Source organism: Gossypium arboreum, chromosome 2 (genome assembly GCF_025698485.1).
Source record: "Gossypium arboreum isolate Shixiya-1 chromosome 2, ASM2569848v2, whole genome shotgun sequence".
Classification (NCBI taxonomy): domain Eukaryota; kingdom Viridiplantae; phylum Streptophyta; class Magnoliopsida; order Malvales; family Malvaceae; genus Gossypium; species Gossypium arboreum.
The window spans coordinates 12,325,834-12,346,961 of NC_069071.1; the positions used below are offsets into that span (position 1 = coordinate 12,325,834).

General features: G+C 40.7%; 1 non-coding gene across 1 annotated transcript; it reads right to left on the reverse strand.

Moving 5' to 3' along the window:
• Positions 1–19,696: 19,696 nt before the first annotated feature.
• On the reverse strand, positions 19,697–19,803 carry LOC128289714 (small nucleolar RNA R71). Its single transcript, XR_008279358.1, has one exon. It is a non-coding gene; the product is annotated as a small nucleolar RNA R71 (small nucleolar RNA).
• Positions 19,804–21,128: the final 1,325 nt, after the last annotated feature.

The window sequence follows — 21,128 nt, forward strand, 5'->3', positions numbered from 1 at the left end:
CCCCTCATGTGGCTGAATATGCATGTCCATGTTGAGGCCAATTATACACTTAATACCACACAAAAATAGCTTACATTTTACTAACTAACGCATTCCATATTGTAACTCAATATGCATCAATCATTTATTTCATAACCGAAACATCATCATATGCAAATATATACCTTGAGATGGTATATATGTCATACCAATACATCATGTACAAACATGTATATCTATATATATATATATATGCTAGAGCCGAATCTAAAAGTTGCTTATATCCAAATATAAACATATATCTAAAGCTCAAATCTTACCTACCATGCAATATGCATAAATCATACTTATGGATATACCATCGCCGAATACACCACAACACCATACCGTTTCGATTTTGGTCACGGTTGAACAAGGAACTTAATGCCTCACTCGAAAGAAAAAATGCTAAAAAGAAGATTTAAGAGTCATCAATCCACCTTCACATGCATCATTACAAAGCTTCATTTTAGCATGTAAATGACATCAACACCAAGCAAGAATGATGCATCCATGGCCGAGTGTCATTTCCATCACCTAACAAGATTTAGACCATGGGCTAGGTAGAACTCAAGCTACCAACTAAAACATGCATGCATCTCATGGACAACATCAAACATACCTTAGTCTAACAAATCACCATAGCTGATTGTTTCAAGCTCCTCCCCTTCCTTTCTCTCCTCTATTCGCCAAGGATGAACCAAAGGACACACTTGTTTCCTTTCTTCCTTAGAATTTTCAGCCAAAAGAAGTGACAATTGATGAACACTTTTTTCTTCTTTCCCTCAACTCATGGCAATGGGAGAAACAATCACCCCCTCTCTTTTTTTTTTCCTTTTCATTATTCAATTCCCATGCTCATTATTTTATTTTTTCTTACATCCACCATTGTCACAACATGTTTTATGACATGTTTTTGCCCATAATCCTTGTCATGGCCGGCCACTAACTATTAGGGGAAATTTGACATGCAAGTCCTCCCTTTGATTACATGCACTATTAGGTCCTTATAGATTAGCCTATCACGTTTCAAAAGTGTCACACAAGTCCTAATAACTGAATTCACATGCAATCGACTAAATCGAAGCTTGAAAATTTCACACATTCATAAATACATATTCTAGACAATAAATATTACGTTCAAACATTTCGGTGACTCGGTTTAGCGGTCCCGAAACCACTTCCCGACTAGGGTAAATTTTGGGCTGTCACAACTCTCCCCCACTTAAGAAATTTTCATCCCTGAAAATCTTACCGGTAAAGTATCGCTCTTTCATAGAGTTCTCGGGTTCCCAAGTAGCTTCTTCTATCCCGTGTTTGAGCCATAACACTTTCACTAGCGGAACCCTTTTGTTTCGCAACTCTTTCACTTCTCGTGCTAGGATACGAATCGGTTCTTCTTCATAACTCATATTGGCTTGAATTTCAACCTCTAATGGACTAATTACGTTCGACGGGTCAGATCTATAACGTCAAGCATCGAAACATGAAAGACGTCGTGAATCTTTTCGAGTTCGGGGCAAAATCAAACGATCATAATCGACCGACTCGTTCGGATATTTCATATGGCCCGATGAATCTCGGACTCGGTTTGCCCTTCGCCAAATCGAGTACCTTTCTACAAGGCGAAACTTTAAGAAACACTTTATCTCCCACGATATTCAATGTCTTTTCGTTTCAAATCCGCATACGATTTACGACGATCGTGGTCGCCTTCGACTTTCACGGATTACCTTTACTTTCCGTTCAGCATCTTTAATCAAATCCACTCAAAATTTTGCTTTCACCGAGCTCGGTCCAAAACAATGGTGTACGGCATTTACGCCCATACAAAGCCTCGTAAGGTGCCATCTTAATACTTGCTTGAAAACCGTTGTTGTGGCGAATTCAATCAAAGGTAAATACCGTCCCCATGAACCATCGAACTCGAGGATGCAACATCTCAACATATCCTCAAGTATCCGAATTATCCGCTCGGATTGACCATCGGTTTGGGGGTGAAAAGCGGTGCTAAAATGCAACTTGGTGCCCAAGGCTTCTTGCAATTTCTTCCAAAATCGCGAGGTGAATCTCGGATCTCTATCCGATACAATAGAAATAGGTACCCCGTGTAATCTCACAATCTGAGAAACATACAATTCAGCAAGTTTATCCAATGAAGAATCCGTACGTACGGGGATAAAGTGAGCCGACTTAGTCAGTCTATCAACAACAACCCAAATCGCATCCTTCTTACTTGCTAACAATGGCAGTCCGGACACAAAGTCCATTGTGACTCGATCCCATTTCTACTCGGGTATCGTAATCGGCTGAAGTAATCCTGAAGGCACTTGATGTTCCGCTTTCACTTGTTGACATATCAAACATCTCGAAACAAAGTCGGAGATGTCTCGTTTCATACCATGCCACCAAAACCGACGTTTCAAATCATTGTACATCTTCGTACTCCCCGGGTGGATTGCCATTCGGCTACAATGGGCTTCGTTCGAAATTATCGAAATAAGTTCGAATTTCTTGGAATACACAAACGATTTACGAACCTCAAACGATCGTCATCATCAACTTGAAACTCTGATTCCACATTCGGAACACATTCAGCCCGTCTTGCAACCAACTTATCGTCGACTTTCTGAGCTTCACGAATTTGATGAATCAATGATGGTTTGGCCTTTAATTTGGCTACTAACACATTGTCGGGTAGAATAGACAAGTGTACATTCATCGTCAGAAAGCAAACAAAGGATTTCCGACTTAAGGCGTCCGCAACCACATTAGCCTTTCCCGGTGATAATCAATGACAAGCTCATAATCTTTTAACAACTCGAGCCAACGTCTTTGTCGCAGATTTAAGTCTCTTTGAGTCATCAAATATTTGAGACTTTTGTGATCCGAATACACATGGCGCTTCTCACCAAATAAGTAATGTCGCCATATCTTTAAGGCGAATACGATGGCGACCAATTCGAGATCATGGGTCGGATAATTTTTCTCATGTGGCTTTAATTGTCTCGACGCATAGGCCACAACTCGACCTTCTTACATCAATACGCAACCTAACCAAGTAGGGAGGCGTCACTATAGATGACAAACTCTTTGCGATTCGGCCGCACTAATCTTGGAGCTTCCGTCAAATGAGTTTTCAATTGATCGAAACTTTTCGACACTTTTCCGTCCATTCGAACTTGACATCTTTACAAGTAGTTTCGTCATGGGTGTGGCTATCATCGAGAATCCTTTTACAAACCGTCGGTAGTAACCGCAAGTCCCAAAAAGCTCGAACCTCGAGAATATTTCTCGGAGGCTTCCAGCTAAGTATGGTGAAATGTTGCTCGGTCGACTCAAATACCCGATGCGATACCACATGACCCAAGAAGCTAACCTCGCTAACCGTAACTCACACTTGCTGAACTTAGCATATAACTGCTTATCCCGTAAAATTTGCAACACTAATCTCAGGTGCTCTGCATGTTCGGTCTCATCTCTTGAATAGACCAAGATGTCGTCAATGAACACAACTACGAACCGATCCAAATATGGTCTGAAGATCCGATTCATCAAATCCATAAATACCGCAGGGGCATTAGTGAGCCCAAACGGCATCACTAAGAACTCGTAGTGACCATATCTTGTTACAAGGCGCTTTGGGTATGTCCGAATCTCGAATTCATGAATCGATAATAGCCTCGATCTCAAATCTATTTTTGAGAACACCGAGGCTCCTTTCAGTTGATCGAACAAATCATCGATCTGTGAAGCGGATATTTGTTCTTTATTGTCACTTTATTAAGTCGACGATAGTCGATGCACAACCTCATGGTTCCGTCCTTCTTTTCACAAACAACACCGGTGCACCCCAAGGTGAAAAACTCGGCGAGCAAAACCTCTATCCATCAACTCTTGCAATCGAGCTTTCAACTCCTTTAATTCCGTTGGTGCCATACGATCTGAAGCTATCAAAATCGGTGTGGTCCTGGTACAAGCTCAATACCAAACTCTATCTCCGAACAGTGGCAAACCCGTAATTCTTGGAAAAACATCCGGTATTCACAAACCACCGCAGCAGATTCGGGTTTATTTCTAACTCCTTATCATCAAGTACATACGCAAGGTATGCTTCGCACCCTTTCTTACATATTTTGGGCCAACATTGATGATATTACGGTGGCAACCCTTTAAGTCTCAGAGACTCAACTCGGATCATCTCGTTATTTGCGCACCTCAAATCCATAGCCTTGCTTTTGCAATTCACAACCGCATCAAGTCCGCGGGAAAAGGAACCTTGAATTACTAGGGGCATTTCTTACACACTTTGTCGACAAGCACGAACGACCCAAGGGATTTGACACCGAATTACGAACTCGAGAGACTCAATAGGTAAAGTCTTCTTTGGATGCTAACGTTTCGCATATATAAGAATGAGTAGAACCGTGGTCAATCAAAGCAATCACATTAGTATCAAAGAGAGTGAAAGTCTTGGTAATAACATCCGGAGAGGAAGCATCCTCGCGTGCGCGATAGCATAAGCCCTAGCAGAGCGCGAGCCTCGGATCTGGTCGTAGCATCTCTAGATCCTCTCTGACCACCACTAGCATTGCCCGTATTTCTAGATGGTCTACCTCGAGCAATGGTAGCACCCGGTTTCCCACTCTGATCTACATTCTGTTCAGACAACCTCGGGCAATCTTTAATGAAGTGGTCAACTGATCCGCACTTGTAACAGGAGCGGTCACGAAATCTACAACTTCTAGAATGCCATTTGCCACAATGCTGACACTCCGTTCTATCTCGACGTTCATTCCCAACACTGGCGACCGAAGTGCCTCGTGTACCCACAGGGGGTCGATCACGATCTCGTCTAAAAGGCCCAAGTGCCTCTAGACCGCCCACATCATCACGAAATTTCTTGATGCTGTTGAAGAGACTTTCCGAGGATCTTTTACGAAACTCTCCAGTTCCCACATCAACTTTTTGTTTTTCTTTTCTAAGCTCTTGACTTTACAAGCTCGCTCGACAAGTACTACGAACTCTCGTATTTCAAGAATGCCAACGAACATTTTATATCTTCATTCAGCCCATCCTCAAAGCGTTTCCACATGATAGCCTCGGACGAAATACATTTCGGCGTATCTACTAAGTCTAACAAATTTTCGTCAGAATCGTCGATGGCGACATAGAACCTTGCTTAAGCTCAAGAAATTCGTTCCGTTTTTGATCAACAAATCTCTGACTGATATACTTTTTCCGAAACTCAGTTTGGAAAAACTCCCAAGTTACTTGCTCTCGGGGCACAACAGAAGTCAGAGTACTCCACCAATTGTAGGCAGAATCACGTAGCAAAGAGATAGTACACTTTAGGCATTCATCGGTGTACAAGATAGCTCATCGAGTGCGGATAATGTTGTCCAACCAAAATTCAGCTTGCTCGGCATCGTCGCTATCCGTAGCTTTAAATTCAGTAGCCCCATGTTTTCGGATTACATCAACTGGGGCTTATTCGACCTTATTTGGTCGATTCATCGGAGGCATTGTAGGTGCGGGGTTGTATTAGTCGGGAATGGAGGTTGTGGAACAGTAGTGTTAGTTCGAATGTATTGGTTGAACCAATCATTCATCACGCTATAAAAAGCTTGCCTAGCCTCATCATTCGGATTGCTAGCAATAGGTTGAGAGTCTGCCGTATTGTCCCTTGTGTGGGAGCAGCGCCACACTCTCCACATCATCAGCTATCACTCGGTTGGGATCGGGATCCATTACTATAAATAAACATAATTTCAAACGTCAGAAATCACCACACTATCAAATAATCACATAAAATGGCATGTATAGCTAGACCCAAACGCATTACGGTAGTCCTAGAATCGACTAAACCGTAGCTCTGATACCAATAAAATTGTAACACCCCGTACCCGAGTCCGTTACCGGAGTCAAACACAAGGTGCACACAGACTTAACTTAATTGTTTTCACAGTCCATAAAAAAAAATTTTCCAGACAATCTGGTTACTGCATCATTGTCGCCTTAAAAATCATATCTTGAGTTTCAAAACTCGAAAATCAGTTTTGTAATTTTTCCTGAAACTAGACTCATATTTCCATCTACATATTTTTTTCTAGAATTTTTGGTCAAGCTAATTAGTACAGTTTATTAGTTAAAGTCTCCCCTATTCCAGGGTTCGACTACACTGACCTTTATGCATTACGAATTGGATATCTTCCTGTACAGGTCTTCAATACTGATTCTATTTGTTTCTTTAGAAACTAGACTCAAATGGGAATCTATACATATATGGAATGACTCCTAATTATCTCTGGTTAATTTATAATGAATTTCCAAAGTCGGAACAGGGGATCCAGAAACTGTTCTGGCCCTGTTTCACGAGAACTTTAATATCTCTTAACATATAACTCATCTAACCGTTTCGTTTCTTCCATATGAAAGTAGATTCATCAAGGTTCATTTACATAATTTATTCACTATTTAATTCCATTCCTAAAAATTTTAGTGATTTTTCAAATCCACACCACTGCTGCTGTCAGCATCTGTTTTCAAGGTAAATTTTACCTATTTCGTGGTTTCCATGGACCAACTAGAGTTTTGTCATACATAGGTCCACATATAACCATATTTAGCCATTCCAATGGCTGATCATTTGCCCAACACTTCCATTCAGTCCGTAGTCACATCATGAAACCATACATATATACATAAACACAAATGATCTAATGCCATACTCCACTTTTACGAGCCATTTTCGCATGGCTGTACACACATACATCACAAAACGTACTTGAAAAACAGCAAAGGTAGTCCTATGCATGCCATATCCAGAGTTCAACTAAAAGAGTACCAAAGGGCTTTGATAGTGTGGATGACTTCGACTTCGATGATCCCGAATCCGATAGCTAACGAACAAAATCTAGAAAACAAAGAGCCAAAGCAACGGGGTAAGCATTTTATTGCTTAGTAAGTTTCAAGTAATGAATTCAGCTTTGACTAAAGTATTACGTTCACATAGCTAAATGAATCACTTTATTAATACACATTCTCATAATCATACTTACTTCACACTTCATCAACATATATATATACACAAGGTATCAACCTATCTAAGAGCCGAAAGTTCGTTAGTCGATTAAACGAACACTATTTCAAACGAATCAACTTTTCCGATGCACATGTGAACATACCTTATCGTATGGGTTTTTCGAGCGTATTAACTGAATTTATTACAGCACCAAAACGCTCACCTTCAAACCGAGTTTCTTCAGAATTTAGCCGGATATAACCACAAGCACAATTGCCTTGGTCTTAACCCGGTTTGGTAACTTGCACAAATGCCTTGGTCTTAGCCGGATATAACAACTTCATACGAATGCCTTGGTCTTAGCCGGATATAATCACTAGCATAAATGCCTTTGGGACTTAGCCCGGTATCATTCAAATGCTCATGTAGACATATATCAATAATCACGACACATCCATATTTCATTTTCGTTACTAAGGCTCAAACACAAAACATTTATCAAACCTTTCCAATTTCGGCTCAATAGCCACACACAAAGGCATGATTTTGATTTGTTTATCACATAATCTAATTAGATCGTAATCTAAGTTCCATTACTCGAAAACTTACCTCGGACGTGGTCGAACGATTTCGACGGCTATTCGACTACTTTTTCCTTCCCTTTATCGGATTTAGCTCCCTTTTGCTCTTAAGCTTAATTTAACAAATAAATTGATTTAATCATTTGAGCATCGAAAGAGGAATTCAAGGTACTTAGCCCACATATTTTCATTAGACATTAAAGTCACATATGTACGGAAATCATGAATCAACTCAACACATTAATTAGTACTCTCCTTAGCCGAATTTTCTAAGCCAAGAATAGGCATCAATATGCTTGCCTCTAACCAAATGCATGCACACCAATTCCCCTCATGTGGCCGAATATGCATGTCCATGTTGAGGCCAATTATACACTTATACCACACAAAAACAGCATACATTTTACTAACTAACGCATTCCATATTGTAACTCAATACGCATCAATCATTTATTTCATAACTGAAACATCATCATATGCAAATATATACCTTGAGATGGTATATATGTCATACCAATACATCATGTGCAAACATGTATATCTATATATATATATATATATATATGTTAGAGCCGAATCTTAAAGTTGCTTATATGCAAATATAAACATATATCCAAAGCTCAAATCTTACCTACCATGCAATATGCATAAATCATACTTATGGATATACCATGGTGAATACACCACAACACCGCACTGCTTCGATTTTGGTCACGGTTGAACAAGGAACTTAATGCCTCACTCGAAAGAAAAAAATGCTAAAAAGAAGATTTAAGAGTCATTAATCCACCTTCACATGCATCATTACAAAGCTTCATTTTTAGCATGTAAATGACATCAACACCAAGCAAGAATGATGCATCCATGGCCGAGTGTCATTTCCATCACCTAACAAGATTTAGACCATGGGCTAGGTAGAACTCAAGCTACCAACTAAAACATGCATGCATCTCATGGACAACATCAAACATACCTTAGTCTAACAAATCACCATAGCCGATTGTTTCAAGCTCCTCCCCTTCCTTTCTCTCCTCTATTCGGCCAAGGATGAACCAAAGGACACACTTGTTTCCTTTCTTCCTTAGAATTTTCAGCCAAAAGAAGTGACAATTGATGAACACTTTTTTTTCTTCTTTCCCCTCAACTCACGGCAATGGGAGAAATAATCACCCCCCTCTCTTTTTTTTTTCCCTTTTCATTATTCATTTCCCATGCTAATTATTTTATTTTTTTCTTACATCCACCATTGTCACAACATGTTTTATGACATGTTTTTGCTCATAATCCCTTATCATGGCCGGCCACTAACTATTAGGGGGGAAATTTTGACATGCAAGTCCTCCCTTTTGATTACATGCACTATTAGGTCCTTATAGATTAGCCTATCACATTTCAAAAGTGTCACACAAGTCCTAATAACTGAATTCACATGCAATCCACTAAATCGAAGCTTGAAATTTTCACACATTCATAAATACATATTCTAGACAATAAATATTACATTCAAACATTTCGGTGACTCGGTTTAGCTGTCCCAAAACCACTTCCCGACTAGAGTCAATTTTGGGCTGTCACATGATCTCACTATTCGGCCAAGTCCCTAAGAGAGTGTGGTTTTCGGCTTTTGTTGAAGCTGTGTTAAGAAAGATGAAATAGGAGGGTTTTGCTATGGTCCTGTCGACAGAACCTTGAGGTTTAGAGAACTAGAGAATCGGTCAAGAATGATGGAAAAGATAATAAAATTGGCTAGGAGAAATCGGCACAGAAAAAAGTATAGTTTTCGGGATTTCGACTTTTTATGTCAATGGCTATGAAGGTTTTAGAAACGTCTGAAACAAAAAAGATGGAGATGCACAGGCGGTTAGAGAGATTCGGCTATGGAGGAAAAGAAGAAAAAGAAAAAGTTGAAGAGAAAAGGAGAAAAGAAAGAAGAGGAGGATGGTTAGCAAACGGCACAACTTTCCCCCTCATGCCGAATTTATACTGGCACATAACCTAGCAGAATTTTCCCATGCTAGAGGCCCTTGGCCGGCTAACTCATGTTCCTTGATCAGCTTTTAAATCTTCTCCTTTATCAGCTCCTAAATCCTCTCCCTTATCAGTTCCTAAATCCTCTCCCTTATCAGCTCCTAAATCTTCTTCTGACTGCCTTTCACTTTAGTTCCACTGCTTACCTTTTCTGTACATAAAAAAATTAATATCACCAATTTGCTTACCTTGCTACTCGAACCTTTGCTCTCCTTGGTCATCCACACACCACCTCTTAAGCCCCCAAGTGACGCCTCAAGCCAACTTACCACGGGCTTCCTTGTGTTTTATTTTACCCAGTTAATACCTAAAAGCCCAACTAACCAGAACCTCTTCTTCTATAGAATTAAAATTAACTAAAATTACCGGATTTTAACTTAAACTTGGGCCTTCTAGAGACCCACTAACCTGATTAAATCTACGTCAAGTAGACAGAACACCAAAATTTAAAATTTTCCAACACTCACAAAATTCCCGAAAATTGGGGCATTACAACTCTATCCCCTTAAAAGAAATTTTGGCCTCGAAATTTACCTGATCCAAATAGTTGAGGGTATTGTTGACGCATAGTCTCTTCTGACTCCCAAGTAGCTTCTTCCCTTCCATGATTATGCCAAAGCACTTTTACTAACAAAACAGATTTCCTTCTGAGAATCTTAACATCTCGTGCCAATATCTGCACAGGCTCCTCCTCAAAGGTCAAATCAGTCGTTACTTCAATCTCCTCCATTGGCACAACATATGAGGGATCCAATCGATATCGTCTTAACATAGACACATAAAAGATGTCATGGATTCTGTCCAACTCTGGTGGTAACTTTAACTGATACGCTACTGGCCCTACCCGCTTAAGAACCCGATAAGGCCCTATAAACTGCGGACTCAATTTGCCCTTCTTACCGAATCTCAAGATCTTCTTCCAAGGTGAAACCTTCAAGAAAACCATATCCCTAATAGCAAACTCTATCTCTTTATGCTTTAGATCCGCATATGACTTCTGTCTATCAAATGCCTCCTTTAATCGATCTCTTATCAACTTAACCTTACTCTCGGTATCTGTCACCAACTCCGGTCCAAGCACTTGTCGTTCACCCAACTCTGTCCAACACATAGGCGTACGACATCTCCGCCCATAAAATGCCTCATATGGAGCCATCTGAATACTTGCTTGGTAGTTGTTATTGTATGCAAACTCCGCCAATGGCAAGTAGTCCTCCCAACTCCCACGAAAATCGATGATACAACCCCTTAACATATCCTCCAAAATCTGAATAACCCTCTCTGACTATCCATCTGTCTATGAGTGAAAGGCAGTACTGAAATCCAAGCATGTACCCAATGCCTCTTATAACTTCTTCCAGAACCGAGATGTAAACCTAGGGTCTCGGTCAGAAATAATCGACACTGGCACACCATGTGGTTGCACTATCTCTGCCACATACGACCTAGCCAACTTTTGCAGGGAGTAATCAGTACGAACTGGTATGAAATGGGAAGATTTTGTTAACCTATCCACTACTACCCACACAGAATCTTTCTTGGTGGGTGTCAAAGGTAGCCCACTCACAAAGTCCATAGTGACTCTCTCCCACTTCTACAATGGAATTTTCACTGGTTGTAGTAATCCAAAAGGAAATTGATGCTCAGCTTTCACTTGCTGGCATGTCAGACATTTCCCCATGAATTCTTACTTCCGCTTAAGCCTGTGCCACCAAGATACTCTCTCGCAAGTCGTGATACAACTTATTCCCTCCAGGATGCATGGCACAAAGTCCTCCATGAGCTTCCTTCAATATTGACTGTCTCAAGTCAGAGTCATTCGGAACACAAATTCTTCCTCAGAAGCATAAAACTCCTTCAGTATTCAGTCCAAAATATTCATTCTCATCCTTCTCAACTTATTAAAACTGAAGAACCAACGAGTCATCCTTCAACTATTTTTCTTTAATCTGCTCAGTCCAAGTAGGCCTCACTTGCAATTCTGCTAACAGACTTCCATTGTCAAACAAACTCAAACGTGCAAACAAGGTTCTCAAATCAGAAACAACCCTTCGACTCAACGCATCAGCCACCACGTTAGCCTTACCTGGGTGGTACTTAATCGAACAGTCGTAATCCTTAAGCAACTCTACCCATCTTCACTGCCTAAGGTTTAACTCCTTCTGAGTTAACAGATACTTTAGGCTCTTATGGTCTGTGTATATGATACACTTTTCTCCATATAAGTAATGTCTCCAGATTTTCAATGCGAAGATCACTACTGCTAGCTCTAAATCATGCGTAGGGTAGTTCACTTCATGAGGCTTAAGCTGTCGCGAAACATACGTGACCACCTTACCCTCTTGCATCAATACACATTCTAACCCCACATGCGACGCATCACTGTACACAGTGAAGTCCTTCCCAGATTCTGGTTGAATCAACACTGGTGCTTCAGTCAATACCTTTTTCAAATGGTCAAAAGCTTTTTGCTGATTCTCAGTCCAGACAAATGCTACCCCTTTCCTAATGAGCTTAGTCAATGGTGCAAAGAATCGAGAAAATCCTTCTACGAACCTTCGGTAATAGCCTACCAAACCCAGAAAACTCTGAATTTTCGATACTGATTTTGGTGGCTTCCATCCCAGAACTGCCTCAACTTTTTGAAGATCCACTCTAATTCCTTTAGTAGAAACCACATGACCTAGAAAAGCCAGTTCTTGCAACCAAAATTCACACTTACTAAACTTTGCATACAGTTGCTTCTCTCTTAACACTTGCAGCACAATATGTACATTCTCCTCATGTTTCTCCTCAGTTTCCGAGTATACCAGAATATCATCGATGAAAACTACCACGAATCGGTCAAAGTAAGGTTGGAACACTCAATTCATCAGATCTATGAAAGCGGCAGGTGTGTTCGTCAACCCAAACGGCATAACCAGGAACTTGTAATGACCATATCGAGTCCTGAATGCTGTCTTATGAATATCCACTTCCTTTACCCTTAACTGATGGTATCCAGATCGAAGGTCAATCTTGGAAAATACCGAAGCTCCTCTAAGTTGGTCAAATAAATCATCAATCCTTAGCAGTAGGTATTTGTTCTTTATCGTCAGTTTGTTCAATTGGCGGTAATCGATGCACATAAGCATTGTCCCGTCGTTTTTCTTCACAAACAGGACCGGTGCTCCCCATGGAGACACACCGGGTCTGATGAAGCCCCTATCTAACAACTCTTGGATTTGAGCTTTCAGTTCCACTAACTCCTTCAGTGCCATTCTATAGGTGCAATGGATACTAGAGCTATTCCAGGCAACAAATCGATTCCAAACTCCACTTCCCGATTAGGAGGCAATCCAGGAAGCTCCTCCGGAAAAACATCTCGAAATTCCCTAACATTCCTGACGGTATCCACAGTCAGATCCCCAGTTTCAACTTGATTTATAAAATCCAAGTACGTCTTGCATCCCTTACGCATCAGTTTCTCAACCCTTAAAGCCGATACCACATTGGACAAGTAATCTCTTCGTTCCCCAATAATCATTACCTCCTCATCCTCAATAGTCCTTAACACCATCCTCTTAGCTGCACAATCCAGCGTTGCCCTATGCCTGGTCAGCCAATCCATCCCTAAGATCAAATCGAATTCTCTGAATGATAACTCCATTAAGTCTCCACAGAAGATCTTACCTTAAGTCCCTAAAGGCACCTCCCTAAAGAGTTTCTCTACTTTAACTGAGTGACCTAATGGACTTATCATAGTTACCCCACATACAATCTCCTCAAAGTGAACACCTAATGCCCCAGAAATATCACATGCTACATATGAATGAGTTGACCCCACATCTATCAGAGCAGTATAGGGTACGTCAGAGATAAAAACGTACAGCTTATGACATCAAAAGGCCACCCTCCTCGCAACGACGAGCAAAGATATACCAAAGTCGGCCGATGAGCCTCGAGTTAGCAGAGACTGTCAGTGCCTCACATCCATGGCCATTACCACCGCGACCTTGGCCACAACCTCTCAGCAGTGGCGGTCCACCACACGCTGGTTGGACGGGTTGCACAGCCCTTTGTTCAACCACTTGAGCCTGAGCTGGCCTTCTAGGACAATCCCTGACCTTATGTTCCTTTGATCCACAACGAAGACAAGCCCCAAAGCGTTTCCAACATTCCCCCAGATGCATTCTACCACAATCTCCACAAACTTGTGATCTAATAGTGTTCACCGGAATCGCTCGAACTGGTTCCTCCATCCTAGCTCTCTTAACATTTCGGTTTGCGACACCGGTAGGTCCAAAGATCTCTCTGAACCGTTTGATCCTCGTCATAGCTCAGTCATTTGACTTGCTTCACCTCTTCGGCTATCTTAGCCTTTTTTACCAGTGCAGCAAAATCGCGCTCTCTCTGTGGAGCTATGAGTACCCTTAGCTCATCCTTGAGGCCATCCTCAAAGCAAACACTGCGCTCATATTTGGTAGAGACAATACCACTAGCATACCGGCTCAATCGCAGAAACTCTGCCTCATATTCAGTAACGGTCTTACCACCCTAGGTTAGGTTCAGGAATTCCTTCCTTCTCGTATCCACATAGCTAGCTCCAACATACTTCGCCTTGAAGGACTGCTTAAACAACTCCCAAGTTACCCTCTCAGCTGGGTTACCCTCTCTCACAGTGATCCACCACTGATATGCCTCGTCCCGCAGTAAGGACACCGCCCCTTTTAACTTTTGGTCCACTGAGTAGTCGAGGTCATCCATAATCTGCTCTGTGGCTTCCAGCCAGTACTCAGCCACAATTGGGGCTACTCCAAATACACCCCTAAAAACTTTCGCTCCGTTGGCCCGGAGTCGCTCAGAAATGGACCCCCTATTCATGGGCTCGATATTAGCTCCGGCCACCCTTTCCAAAACTCTTAGCATGGCCTGGGATAGAGCGTCATCCCCCGCGGCCCGATCATACGGCCCATTCTCATCCACCGGTGGTGGTCGTGCTACCCCAGCAGGTATGTGCTCAGAAGACGAAGATCCAGCTTGAGTACTACCTCGGCCTCGACCACGGCCTCTTCCCCGAATAGCTCTCGTACTCATATCGATTTATTTGATTACGAATTTTATGCAGTTAGTTTACTGTTTCCACTGTTTATCATAGAATATCTTATGAACAGATAAGATTTCAGAGTTGTTCTCGCGTAACCACGCTTTAGCTCATGCCTCCGTTTCACGGGCTTAGTTTACCCTACAGGTCTGGCTTTGTAGCCTTTATGCTACATTATCTATAGTACTATCACTAAGGCTTAGTACTAACTACAGTACAATTCAGTATGTAAAACAGAAAGGTACTTACAGCCTTGGTGCCAGGGATTCAGTGTGCCACCTCATCAGGTTTCAGATAAACTCAAAAGATTTAGGCTTTTTGAAATAAATTTTTCAAACATTTAAAAAAACAAGTTCGGAGATTATCCCCTTTTAAACAGAAAATTTATTTTCAAAAGTCAAATTTTTCCAAAAATACCCTTTTTGGCATAATGTTTTAAAAACCCTTTTTGGACCCGATCCATAGCTGAGTTGTTACAACCTGGCTCTGATACCACTAAATGTAATACCCCAAACCCGGCCCAGACGTTATGGTCGAATCTGACGTGCCACATTGAAGTTAAAAACCCATGTTCCCTTTGAAGTGTTTTAAAAGCCGACTTTTGTTAAGATAACCAAGGGAATAGAAGCTAGGCACCAGGTTGGTATCTATAACAGAGGAGGTGAGCCATGAAGGCTGCTTAAATACCAAGCTCTTCGATTGGATCCAATCCTAGACATGCCCACATCCATTGCCACACTTGGTTATAACGGATTGAAACTTCTTTGAGTGGTTATCTTTGATAAATCAAATATTCGTGACGTCGTGTTATTTTAAAAACAAGTATTGTTTTGAAATCGCGCCCTAAGTCTAGCCCATTTGAATTATTATCCACCAGAATAAAGTTATTAAAAATAATATAATCCCCTCCGGCTTCAAGACACCCACATCAAGGCCCACCTACAAGGTTAAAAAAGGGGTGAGTTTGGAAACTCAGTGTGTAAGGAAAACCCATTCAAAGCCCAGGTTAGCTCAAGCCCATCGGGCCTAAGCCCATTCAAATAACAGTGATACTTGGCCAGAGCCCTTTTCAGATTACATTAAACTGGGCCTTAGCCCCTTATTCATATAACAATACGACCCATAGGCTCATTTCAAAATACATGCAGGCCCATTTGGGGAGACTACTCAACCCACCAACCTCTACACTCCACCCGTACCAGCTCTACACTCCATGTGGGGAATAACTCGACCCACCTAGCCTTACACTCCACAGTTGCAGCCTTGCTGCTCAGTTAACAATAAATTGAGGCAAAGCATCCAGTACGTGGACAAGCCACTTTCAGTACTTCCTCCATCAATATCCCAGTCCCATGCATCAGATAATAACAACATGGCATGCAGTAAATAACAACAGTCAAACATGCATTTAGGTCAATTTACTCCTAGGGGTATTTCGGTACTTTGTCTCCTAGGGGTAAAACTGTAAATTTTCCACCTTTTAAAGGTATTTCAGTAATTTATCTATTTATGGTTTTTCATGCATATTCCTACCTTTCACATACTAACAGAATCACTTACCGAGGGTTCTTACCGAATTGGGCCCGTTGGCCCTTTATTCCAATTTTGGCCCAATAAGCCCAAAAATATCAAGGGCACAGAAATCATGCACTTTGCAGTCCAAACATTGCAGCTTACCAAAAACATTAATCGATTTACCTCACGAGCATTCACACACTCGCAAATCTACAAAATACCGGTTTTTAGGCATTTCGGCTTTTCAACTTTTACCAATCTAGACTAAGAAAGGGTGTCAGTTACACACCTATTTTATGACGATTCGTTGACGAGATCCACGCTCGAACTACCTACAATTATATTACTACCACGTTAATCTACTACCGAAACGAACTACATAATATCTCCTTACCTTATTCGGCCATAACACCTTAGGCACTAGCAATCCTACCTTTGCCGAAGTTTGCGACTAGACTTAGATCCCATTGAAGCCCTTGATCAGAAGCCTCTAGATCATATTATTATCAAGACAAAATAGTTATCACAACCCCTTAGGGCTACCAGTCCAAGTCGACAGCCTCCCTAACCTTTAGGGGTTTCGGCTTTTCTAAGATACGAAATAAAGACTAGATTGCAAAGACTTACCACCGGTTCCTTCGGTCAATGATCCCAATTAATTTCTACTCAATTCTGATGCTGATCTAAGCCCTCAAATGATAACAAAAGTCGAGCCTTCAGTGATCTCACAATTCGGCCAAGTCCCTAAGAGAGTGGGGTTTTTGGCTTTTGTTGAAGCTATGTAAAGAAAGATGAAATAGAAGGGTTTAGCTATGGTCCTGTCGACAGAACCTTGAGGTTTAGAGAACTAGAGAATCAGTCAAGAGTGATGGAAAATATAATAAAATTGGCTAGGAGAAATCGGCACAGAAAAAAGTATAGTTTTCGGGATTTCGGCTTTTTATGGCAATGGCTATGAAGATTTTAGAAACGTCTGAAAAAAAGATGGAGATGCACAGGTGGTTAGAGAGATTCGGATATGGAGGAAAATAAGAAAAAGAAAAAGTTGAAGAGAAAAGGAGAAAAGAAAGAAGAGGAGGATGGTCAGCAAACGGCACAACTTTCCCCCTCATGCCGAATTTATACTGGGACTAAACCTAGCGGAATTTTCCTATGCTAGAGGCCCTTGGCCGGCCAACTCCTACTCCTTGATCAGCTCCTAAATCTTCTCCTTTATCAGCTCCTAAATCCTCTCCTTTATCAGCTCCTAAATCCTCTCCCTTATCAGCTTCTAAATCCTCTTCTGACAGCCTTTCACTTTAGTTCCTCTGCTTACCTTTTCTGTACATAAAAAAATTAATATCACCAATTTGCTTACCTTGTGACTCGAACCTTTGCTCTCCTTGATCATCCACACGCCATCTCTCAAGCCCCCAAGTGACGCCACAAGCCAATTTACCATGGGCTTCCTTGTGTTTTATTTTACCCAGTTAATACCTTAAAGCCCAGCTAACCAGAACCCCTTCTTCTATAGAATTAAAATTAACTGAAATTACTGGATTTTAACTTAAACTTGGGCCTTCTAGAGACCCACTAACCTGATTAAATCTACGCCAAGCAGATAGAACACCAAAATTTAAAATTTTCCAACACTCACAGAATTCCCGAAAATTGGGGCGTTACAGAACACAGCCTGGCAATCACGTCACACGGCCGTGTCCCTGCTGAGCCCAAGATAAGTCCAATTCAGAAAAGGCCAATTTAGTGGGTTTCTAGGCATTCCAAATCCTATAAATACGCACTAGAGGAGGAGAAAAAGGGAAACGGAGAAGAAGGCTAAGGAATTACCCCAAGGAAGCCGATTGATCCATCTCAGAAGCCGGATTCATCATCAAGACTGAAGATCTCTCCTTAATTCCCCTTCAGGAGTTTTGGGTTTTCTTTATGTTTTGTATTCTTTATTCTTCTGAGATGTTTTCTTATTTAGTTATGAACTAAATCCCCTAAATACCTAAGGGGAATGAAACCTAAGACGAATCTTGTTATTATTTTCTGAATCGTATGATAAATATTTAACTTGTTCTTAATTATGTGTTCTTAATTCTTGCTTTGATATCCCAGGATACTAATTCAAGACACGCTCTTATTCAGAGGAGGAATAGACCCTTTCTAAGAGTATATTTGCCATAATTAAGTGGAGTTGATTGTGCGCCTAGAAATAGGGTGACAAGATTTTGCCGGATTAGGGTGAAACCTAATAAGGGGATCCACAGATCGAGTTAATGCAACCCTAGAGTGTTAATTAGAGAAAAGTCTCGGTTATTCAATCTAGGGATTAGACGTTATTAGTCTTGAATAGGGATAATAACATAACTTAGGGATCTATATGCAACAAGTTGAATGAATAAATTGTCTGATTCGGAGCCAGAATAACAAGTACAGTCTAGGTGGATCTTTCCCATAGGTATTGTCTCAAGTCAATCAATTTTCCCAAAAGCAATTGCCCAATTCTTTTCTCTGTGAGTTCTTAGTTTAAATAATTAGTTAATTAAAACAAACCCTTTTATTCTTAGGCTAGATAATAAAAAGATAGTTATTACTAGTACTTTTGGTTCCCTTGGGTACGATATCCCGGTCTTGCCATTACTATACTATTGTTCGATAGGTATGCTTTCCTTTTCGTCGTGATAATAGTTAGTCTAGGTTTGATCTTCATTATAAATATTTATTACTTGTTACGAATCACGCGATCATGTTTTTGGCGCCGTTGCCGGGGAACTGGAATATTAGGAACACTAAATTTTTATTACTTTAGCCATTTATTTTTCTTGCAATCTTATTTTATTTTATTATTTATTAATTTACTTTTTCTCTCGTGGTAGGGTTTTATAGTTTATGACTAGAAGAAACCCGTCAGGACCATTGCTCTCTGACAAAGAAATCAATCATACAATTCAAAAAAATCAAAGAGAAATAAGGCGTAGTTTACGCTACACAGAGAACAAGCAAGAAGACGATACTCAAACCCCAACCGAAGAGATGGTCGAAAACCCAGGTGATCAGCTGCCTCCTGCAATTGCGGCTACTCAAAATCCTGCTCCACGTACCATGTATGACTATGCTAAACCTTCTTTAACAGGAACTCAATCTAGTGTAGTTAGACCTGCTATTGCTGCAAATAATTTCGAACTGAAACCTAACACAATTTAGATGATGCAATAGTTTGTTCAATTTGATGGTTTGCAGGATGAGGATCCCAACACTCACTTGGCGAATTTTCTGGAGTTTTGTGACACTTTCAAAATTAATGGCATTTTTTATGATGCCATTCACCTTCGGTTGTTCCCTTTCTCATTGAGAAACAAAGCTAAACAGTGGTTGAACTAGTTACCACGAGGGTCAATTACTACTTGGGGACAAATGACCTAAAAATTTTTACTTAAATATTTTTCGCCGGCTAAAACAGCAAAGTTGAGGAATGATATTTCTTCTTTTGTGCAGATGGATTTAGAAACACTTTACGATGCATGGGAGAGATACAAGAACTTATTGAGAAGGTGTCCTCACCATGGGTTACCTCTATGGCTACAACTTCAAACCTTTCACAACGGTTTGAATCCCTCAACAAGGAAAATGATTGATGTAGCAGCTGGTGGAACGATCAACAATAAAACACTTGAAGAGGCCTACGAGTTTATCGAAGAGATGTCTCTGAATAACTATCAGTGGCAAGTCATGAGGACAAAGCTAACAAAAGCCGCCGGTGTTTTCAATATTGATATAGTTACCATGCTTACTAATCAGGTAGAACGCTTAAATAAAAAGATTGTTGATTTATATGGTTCTACGTAGGTATACCCAGTGATGCAGTGCGACTCAAATTTAGGAGGCGTGGCGAACTCTGAGTACCCACCCTACGGACAGAACATGAAAAACAAGCAAATCAATTATATGGGTAATAATCCTCGAACTCAAAATAATCCTTATAGTAACACTTACAATGCAGGTTGGAGGAATCATACAAATTTTTCATGGGGAGGCCAAGGAAACCAAAGAAATCAAAGGGGCCCACCTCCCCAAGGATTTTAGCAACCACCCTACCGACAGGAAAGGAAATCGAACCTTGAGGAGATGTTGGAAAAATTTATCTCAATGTCAGAAATGCAATTCCAAAATACCGAGACAGCACTTAAGAATCAACAAGCATCGATCCAAGGACTCGAAACTCTGATAGGTCAGTTGTCCAAACTAATCTCCGAACGACCACAAGGTATCCTACCAAGTAATACTGAACCTAATCCGAGGGAACACCTCAATGCAATATGCACCCAAGATACGAAAGGATTCATTACAGCAAGACAACGCGATGAACAAAGGACGAGAAGAGGTAAACAATAATGATCCCAAACAGGTAAGTACAAATCATGAACCTCGTGTGCCATATCCTAAAGCGATGATGAAAGATAGAACAGAAGAACAATTCGGTACATTTGTCAAACTCTTAAAGAAACTACATATTAACTTACCCTTTATTGAAGTTCTTTCGCAGATGCCCAACTCAGCAAAATTCTTAAAGGAACTTCTGAGCAATAAAAGAAAATTAGATGCTACATCACATGTGGAACTCAAAGCAGTCTGCTCAGCTATTCTAAAGAATGAGCTACCTAACAAATTGAAAGATCCAGGGAGTTTTACAATTCCTTGCTTAATTGGTAGTCTATCTGTGAATAATGCTTTAGCTGATCTAGGAGCAAGTATAAATGTTATGCCATATAAAATGCTTAAACGACTAGGTCTTAGTAAACCCAAACAGACTAGGATGAGCATACAATTGGCTGACAAAATAGTTAGATTTCCTAAGGGTATAATTTAAGACATTCTCGTTAAAACTGATAAATTT